Source organism: Littorina saxatilis, linkage group LG8 (assembly GCF_037325665.1).
Source record: "Littorina saxatilis isolate snail1 linkage group LG8, US_GU_Lsax_2.0, whole genome shotgun sequence".
NCBI lineage: Eukaryota > Metazoa > Mollusca > Gastropoda > Littorinimorpha > Littorinidae > Littorina > Littorina saxatilis.
Genome location: NC_090252.1, coordinates 21,663,299 through 21,671,561, shown reverse-complemented (window position 1 = coordinate 21,671,561; position 8,263 = coordinate 21,663,299). Strand labels below are relative to the sequence as shown.

At 35.7% G+C, this 8,263-nt stretch overlaps 1 long non-coding RNA gene across 1 annotated transcript in view; it reads left to right on the top strand.

Moving 5' to 3' along the window:
* Positions 1-1,947: 1,947 nt before the first annotated feature.
* The window catches only part of LOC138972229 (uncharacterized), a 7,046-nt gene continuing 730 nt past the window's right edge, over positions 1,948-8,263 (top strand). Inside the window, exons 1-2 of the long non-coding RNA XR_011457506.1 lie at positions 1,948-2,004; positions 2,581-2,637. This is a non-coding gene — a long non-coding RNA (uncharacterized lncRNA). The remainder of the gene's footprint in view (positions 2,005-2,580; positions 2,638-8,263) is intronic.

Below are 8,263 nucleotides of genomic sequence, written 5' to 3'. Positions count from 1 at the left end.
CATAAAAGGGATACAATCAAATATGATATTGCACTATGTGGATTTACCCTCTCATATCACAGGAATTGGGTTTCACAGCAGAGTAATCACATATTACAAATATTTCACACACACCTTCACATGTACACATTGTTTGTTTTGTTTGTTGGAAGCACCACAATGTCAGTAACTTTAGATCCCACCCCACCCCTACCCCCTCCATAAGAACACACATGTGCCTTAAATACTGAACTGTGGTGCTTCTAATAACCTACTATGTACCTATTTCAAAACCCATTTTGTATAACTACAAATGTGTACACATGAAGAAGAAAAAGTGACAGAAAGTACTGCTGTCACATGATTAATGTGGAACAACTGATTGGCAATGCACTAAAACTGTTAGCGCACTCCAAGAGTGCGCTATCTATCTCTGAGAGAGTATTCATGCGCCTGTACCTCTTCTTTCTATTTGAGAAGTCTCATCTCATCCTTTATTCTATTGTGGCATGTAGATTGTCGTCTCCGCATTAAACAAATATGTATGCATTTAAGCTTCCCTATGTTTAACAGAATAGTACGAGTCATTGTTATCCCGACAGCGTGTTGCAGTCGACTGAATCGATTGACTTTTCTCTAGCAGACGACATAATAACGCGCTTTTAAACGCTCAGCAAATCAACATTTTCGGCAAATAAGAAGACAACTATGATGATTGAATACATGTAGGGTTCAGAGCATTCTCGCCGTCCATATTTAGCATTAGCCTCCCCGAGGAGTGTAGATACAACACGAAAAACATACCAAATGTATTTTGAAAATGAGCAAACCGGGCCTCGAACAAGGAACAGCCTGTCAATGTCAAATCAGGGGGCGTCACTTTGCACAGCAGCCACATTCAATCGACCGGTCGTGCCAATACAAGCGCGAAGGTTTGGAATTGCAAATAACTAATGAAGTCTTTTTGCAAGTACTGCACGTTTTGGCCCAAAGCTAAATTGAAATTTACTAACATAAATGATATGAACAAGAGCTTTGTCTGCAAATTTGAGACATCACACAAAAAAGTTGATCTAACACGGCCTGTCCACAATTTGAAGTTATCCAAATGAACATAGCAAAATGTGCGTGGTGAAACTTGTTTTGTTCTCTTGAGTTACTGACAATATCGGTATACAAACTATCACAGTGCTTCGTTCAATAAATCATTTTCTTTATTTGCTCTATAAATCTCTTCTGGAACTGTGATGTCTCACTAACTTGAATAATATGTATAGCAGAATTCGGCCGGGTACAGCATTGACTTGTAACATGACAAGAGTAACAAGAGGACGGCGTGGAGGCAGTCTGGAATATGCTGTGAATCATGTTCAGAATAGTCCTGCAAATCTTGCACCTTGCACTGTACTTGCATCAATGTTGTTCTCAACTTACACGTCAGCATCGGAATAGGCTGTCCATGATGTTCAGGATAGCTAAAACAAGGCAACTCGCGCTATACTCGCATCAATGTTGTCATCGTAACTTACACGTCGGCATCGGAATAAGCTGTCAATCAATTTCAGGACAACCCCACAAAAACTTCAACTCATACAACAATCGCATATCAAGTTGTTCTTCTTAACTGACACGTCAGCATTTGTGTGTGTGCCTGTGTGTGTTTGTATATATATGGGTGTGTGTGTGTGTGTGTGTGTGTGTGTGTGTGTGTGTGTGTGTGTGTGTGAGTGTATGTGTGTGTGTGTGTGTGTGTGTGTGTGTGCGTGCGTGCGTGCGTGCGTGCGTGCGTGCGTGCGTGCGTGCGTGCGTTTTTGAGAATGTGTGTGACTGCCTTTGGAATTGGGTGCTGGTGGTTTTGAGAGCGTATGAGAGAGGGGGGCGTGCCTATTAACAATGATAGCAATACAAGATAGCGCCATTAACATTATATAAAGGCTGACAATCTGCTGACAGACATCATTGACTGATCATGTCTCCCAGGCGTTGACAAGGAGCAGGGACAGCTGATCAGAGAAAAAGATACAGGTAAAGGCAGGAAAAAGATTCCGTAACGCTGTGTCTGCCTGTCTGAGGCGCTCCATAGGGTTGTGGTGTTCTCGTATTTGCGGAAAGATAGACTGATCTGTAATGCATAAGGATAGAGGATTTAGACAAAGCCTAACCTTACATCCTGTCCTTTCGATTTTGAGAAGATTTTCAAAACAACAAAATATTACCATCTGATGTATTTCTTTGATTGCTCCAGTACTTAATCGATGCGCATCGAAAATGTAAAGTTAATTATTTTAATTGTAACATACATTCTTCTGATTGGTGCAATTTGGATTGATCTAAAGGTTCATATTGTTTATGAATATGACATGATGATATGTATTCCAAGGGATACTTCATAGTTGTTTTTATGTTGGAAAAAGCCTACTCGTTTGGACAAACGTTGTTGCCTGTAATTCATTTCCATGGATACAAAAACTGGCAAAGAGGAAAGAATTGCCAAAAAGACAGAGGAATGAGAAGAAACCACATTGGAATATTGACACGAAATTATATATATAGCCCTTTTCTCTCAGTCTGCATGATCATTTTCCTTTATGACTGTTTCAGGGAACAATGTTGCTGAGCGCAACATTTCTGTTGTGCCTTCTGTCTTCCGCCTTGGAGGTATGATTTCACTCGTGATTAAAATTAAAATTAAAATAAAACAACCACAGTAATTTACGTGGTCAAGAAAAAACCCGTTCATTGCTCGCAGATTGGATTATATTGTTGTAGCCGATTCTGTTCTAAATAATATAAGAGATTGCAGTATATGTTCCGTTGCACAATCTGACCATTGGTCGGTTAACATATCATATACATTTTGTTCATTTCAGCGTGGTCCATCATATTAGAAATGTAAGGATAGTTTGTTAAAGGATCATGTCTTTGTTGATGAATTGAATTTGATGTTGGAAGAATTTGAGATACAAGGTGAAATAATGGAGGATCACGTAACATGGGACATTGTGTAAGATTAAAATAAGAGAATTTTGTATTCGGTACAGTAAGGAAAAAAATAGATGTAAGTTTAATAAACATGAGGAATTGTTGGAAAATGTGAATAGGATTGATAAAGCCCTTGTTTTAGATCAAGATAATAACGAATTGTTGATGAAAAAAGATAAAGTAAAAGCAGAATTGGAAATGTATTCAATACAGGAAGCTAAGGGAGCCCAAACTAGGTCCCGAATTAAATTTATTGAAGAAGGAGAAAAAAATACACAGTATTTTCTCAATATGGAAAAGACACACCCAAACGCGAAAATTATGGATCGTCTGGCTAAAGATGGTCAGGTGATAACAAATCAGGATGATATTTTGACTGAACAAGTACAGTTTTTTAGAAGGAGATTCGAAAACAATATTGAGTTTGATAATAATAATAATAAATAATAATAATGGACATTTGCTATAGCGCATAATCATATATATGCTCAATGCGCTTTACAATAACTGGATGGTGTTGAAGTTCGACAATTAACACAACAGCGGAAGACAGGAATTGATAGTCCAATCATTTTAACAGAATTATCGACATCCTTAAAAAAAAATATGAAAAACTGTTCCTCTACTGGATGTGATGGTATTACAACCTCCTTTATGAAGTTCTTTTGGTGTAAAATAAAATACATGGTATTGAATTCCTTTCATGCATCTGTCTTAAAGGGAGAATTAACCGTCACACAAAAACAGGCAATAATGATATTAATTCATAAGGGTAAACAGTTACCGAGGGACGACCTTAATAATTGGCGGCCAATTTCACTATTTAACACTGATTATAAAATATTGGCAAAGACTCTTTCAGTTTGCCTATCTAAAGTTATTTTAAATATTATTGGTGAAGATCAGTACGGTTTTTTGAAGGGTCGAACCATTAGCTTAGCGATCAGGCAAATAGACGATTTAGTTTCGTATGTAAACGAATATAATAAACCTGGGTTCCTTGTAGCGCTTGACTATAAAGCTGCATTTGACACGATTTCCAAAGTGTTTATTGTGTATGCATTTAAACGATTTAATTTTGGTGCCGTCTTTGTAAGATGGGTAGAGATTTTATTGTATAAATCGGAGAGTTGTATTAGTTCGATGGGCTGGTTATCGGAATGTATTGAATTGAACGCCGGTATCAGACAGGGCTGTTCGTTTTCACCGATGGCCTTCATTCTTGCATTAGAAATGTTGGCCTTGAAAATTCGAAATGATGGTTCTGCTGAAAGAGACTAATGATAATTATGATATGTTTATTAAGATAATATTATATGCTGATGATGTGACCTAATTTTTGAACGATATGGATGAGTTAAAAAAAACGCATTAACCCTTGTTACCTATTTTTCCAAATTCTCTGGTTTGGCAATGAATAGACAAAAACCTGAAATCATGGCCTTAGGCAGTAATAAATGTGGTTATGAACATGAGTGTGGGTTAAGGTGGACTACAAAAGTGAAGATTTTGGGAATTTATTTTAGTAGCTCCTCATCGGTCTCTGAGATTGAAGAAAACTGGACAAGCCGTATTGAAAATATACGACGCAACATTGTGAAATGGTTTAAACGAAATTGTAGTATCATGGGGAAAATCTGCATTGTGATATCTCTTTTGTTATCGCAGATTATTCATCCGTTGCAAGCACTGGTAATACCCGAAAAGGTATTGACTGAGAAAAATACTTTGTTTTACAGATTTATTTGGAAAAAAACCGATTTTCAAACACTAAGGCATTTGAGAAAGTTAAAAGAAAAGTGATGTGTCAAGAGTTTCCTGATGGGGGTTTAAAAATGATTGATGTAATTGATATACAGTCCTCTTGTTTGTTGTCCTGAGCTGCAAATTTATTGAACGAAAAGCAGGAAAGATGGAAACAGATACCTTTTCATATGTTTTCAAAGCTTGGTGAAAGGTTGTGTTGCTTCCATTCTAACACCACTGTAAACAATTTTAATGGATTGGGATTAATTAAAAATGTATTTTGGAAACAAGTGTTAATTTGTTGGTTGAAAAATAAGGACATGATTCAGAGAGCAATAGGTGGAGACATGTTATTAAGTGATACGTGTTTATGGAACAGCAGTGATATAATGTATTGCGGCCAAACGCTGTTTTTAAGCGATTGGATTAAAGCAGGCGTTTGTCGAGTAAAGGATGTATTTGTTGATAATGAGTTTTTGCCCTTTAATTTTATGCAGCAAAAGGTTAGATGTAAACCTACAAGATTTTTTGAAGATACGGCCATTTGTATAGCAATAAAAGCAGCAGCACTACGCTCCGCAAATGGATATGTTTGTGGATTTAACGGTTTAAAAAAAGTTGAGTAAGTCCTGTCAGTTTCGTAGATTAATTACAGAGAAAAAACATGTGGAGCCGGTTAAAGTTAAATTTTGAAAACAATTTATTTGATTTTAGGCCGGAAAAAAGCACTGGTTATTGGTAAACAAAGTACTTAACCAGTGAAACAAGATTGCGATTGTTACACTGGAAAATATTGCACAATATTTATCCTACAAATATGTTAATGAATAAAATAGTTATTTCCTCGAGCAATTGTTGTACTTTTTGTGAGAACAAAATTGATTATATTGTACCTTTTTGTTTTGTTTTTTGCCCTAAAATTGTGTCCATTTGGAAATGTGTTGAAGATTAAGTGAATTGTAATTATAATATGATTATTAAAAATTACCGTAAAGGAAGTTTTTTTTGGCATGTTTGAAAATTCACAAAGTTCCAAGGCACTAGTAAGTTATGTGAATTATTTTATTGTGATAGCCAAAATGTGTATTGGTATGTATAGATATAGTTCCCCTCTGGATAATGTATGCATTTTTGAGAGGGAATTGTTATACAGAAAAGTTGTTTAAAATACGTTTAGAAATAGTATTGGTAATAATATAGGTATATTTAAAGTAGACACGTTAATATAAAAAGCAGAAAAATAAAAAAATAAACAAGTCGCGTAAGGCGAAAATACAATATTTAGTCAAGTAGCTGTCGAACTCACAGAATGAAACTGAACGCAATGCCATTTTTCAGCAAGACCGTATACTCGTAGCATCGTCAGTCCACCGCTCATGGCAAAGGCAGTGAAATTGACAAGAAGAGCGGGGTAGTAGTTGCGCTAAGAAGGATAGCACGCTTTTCTGTACCTCTCTTTGTTATAACTTTCTGAGCGTGTTTTTAATCCAAACATATCATATCTATATGATTTTGGAATCAGGAACCGACAAGGAATAAGATGAAAGTGTTTTTAAATTGATTTCGACAATTTAATTTTGATAATAATTTTTATATATTTAATTTTCAGAGCTTGTTTTTAATCCAAATATAACATATTTATATGTATTTGGAATCAGAAAATGATGGAAAATAAGATGAATGTAAATTTGAATCGTTTTATAATTTTTTATTTTTTTTTACAATTTTCCGATTTTTAATGACCAAAGTCATTAATTAATTTTTGAGCAACCAAGCTGAAATGCAATACCGAAGTCCGGGCTTCGTCGAAGATTACTTGACCAAAATTTCAACCAATTTGGTTGAAAAATGAGGGCGTGACAGTGCCGCCTCAACTTTCACGAAAAGCCGGATATGACGTCATCAAAGACATTTATCAAAAAAATGAAAAAAACATTCGGGGATTTCATACCCAGGAACTCTCATGTCAAATTTCATAAAGATCGGTCCAGTAGTTTAGTCTGAATCGCTCTACACACACACACACACACACACACACACACAGACAGACAGACACACACACGCACATACACCACGACCCTCGTTTCGATTCCCCCTCGATGTTAAAATATTTAGTCAAAACTTGACTAAATATAAAAAAGATCAATGAAGAAGGATGCTTCCCGCAAAAAAAAAAAAAAAAAAAAAAAAAAAAAAGAAAGGATTGAAGCAGCCTGCATGCAACTCAGATCACAAAAAAACAAGTCGCGGAAGGCGAAAATACAATATTTAGTCAAGTAGCTGTCGAACTCACAGAATGAAACTGAACGAAATGCCATTTTTCAGCAAGACCGTATACTCGTAGCATCGTCAGTCCACCGCTCATGGCAAAGGCAGTGAAATTGACAAGAAGAGCGGGGTAGTAGTTGCGCTAAGAAGGATGGCACGCTTTTCTGTACCTCTCTTTAATTTAACTTTCTGAGCGTGTTTTTAATCCAAACATATCATATCTATATGTTTTTGGAATCAGGAACCGACAAGGAATAAGATGAAAGTGTTTTTAAATTGATTTCGACAATTTAATTTTGATAATAATTTTTATATATTTAATTTGCAGAGCTTGTTTTTAATCCAAATATAACATATTTATATGTTTTTGGAATCAGAAAATGATGGAGAATAAGATGAACGTAAATTTGAATCGTTTTATAAATTTTTTTTTTTTTTTTTTACAATTTTCCGATTTTTAATGACCAAAGTCATTAATTAATTATTAAGCCACCAAGCTGAAATGCAATACCGAAGTCCGAGCTTCGTCGAAGATTACTTGACCAAAATTTCAACCAATTTGGTTGAAAAATGAGGGCGTGACAGTGCCGCCTCAACTTTCACGAAAAGCCGGATATGACGTCATCAAAGACATTTATCAAAAAAATGAAAAAAACATTCGGGGATTTTATACCCAGGAACTCTCATGTCAAATTTCATAAAGATCGGTCCAGTAGTTTAGTCTGAATCGCTCTACACACACACACACACACACACACACACACAGACAGACAGACACACACACGCACATACACCACGACCCTCGTTTCGATTCCCCCTCGATGTTAAAATATTTAGTCAAAACTTGACTAAATATAAAAAGAAAAAAAAGGAATGTCAGCATAATGGCTAAGTGTTTATTTAAAGCAGATACAATATTCATGTTGACGAAAATGACGAATACTATGAAAAAAAGCTATTTGGGCCGGAGTCTATCCATATCTATATTTGGTGTTTAACGTCGTTTTCAACCACGAAGGTTATATCGCGACGGTTGGGCCGGAGTCAGAACAGAAAAAAATAGTTAGGTAACATCATTAATTGAAATGCAAACTTACAAAAGAACTATGATAAAAATAGAATTTGCTCAATTTCTGACAGTAAGAATTCTGTTATTTACCGCAGTAACTCTCTGTAAAATTGCATAAATACCATAAATTATGTAAGTACAGTTTTGGCTGTAGCAATGCACTCAAACCGTACACGAATAATTAAGACATCTATAGTGGTGACAACAGTCCTCCTTAAT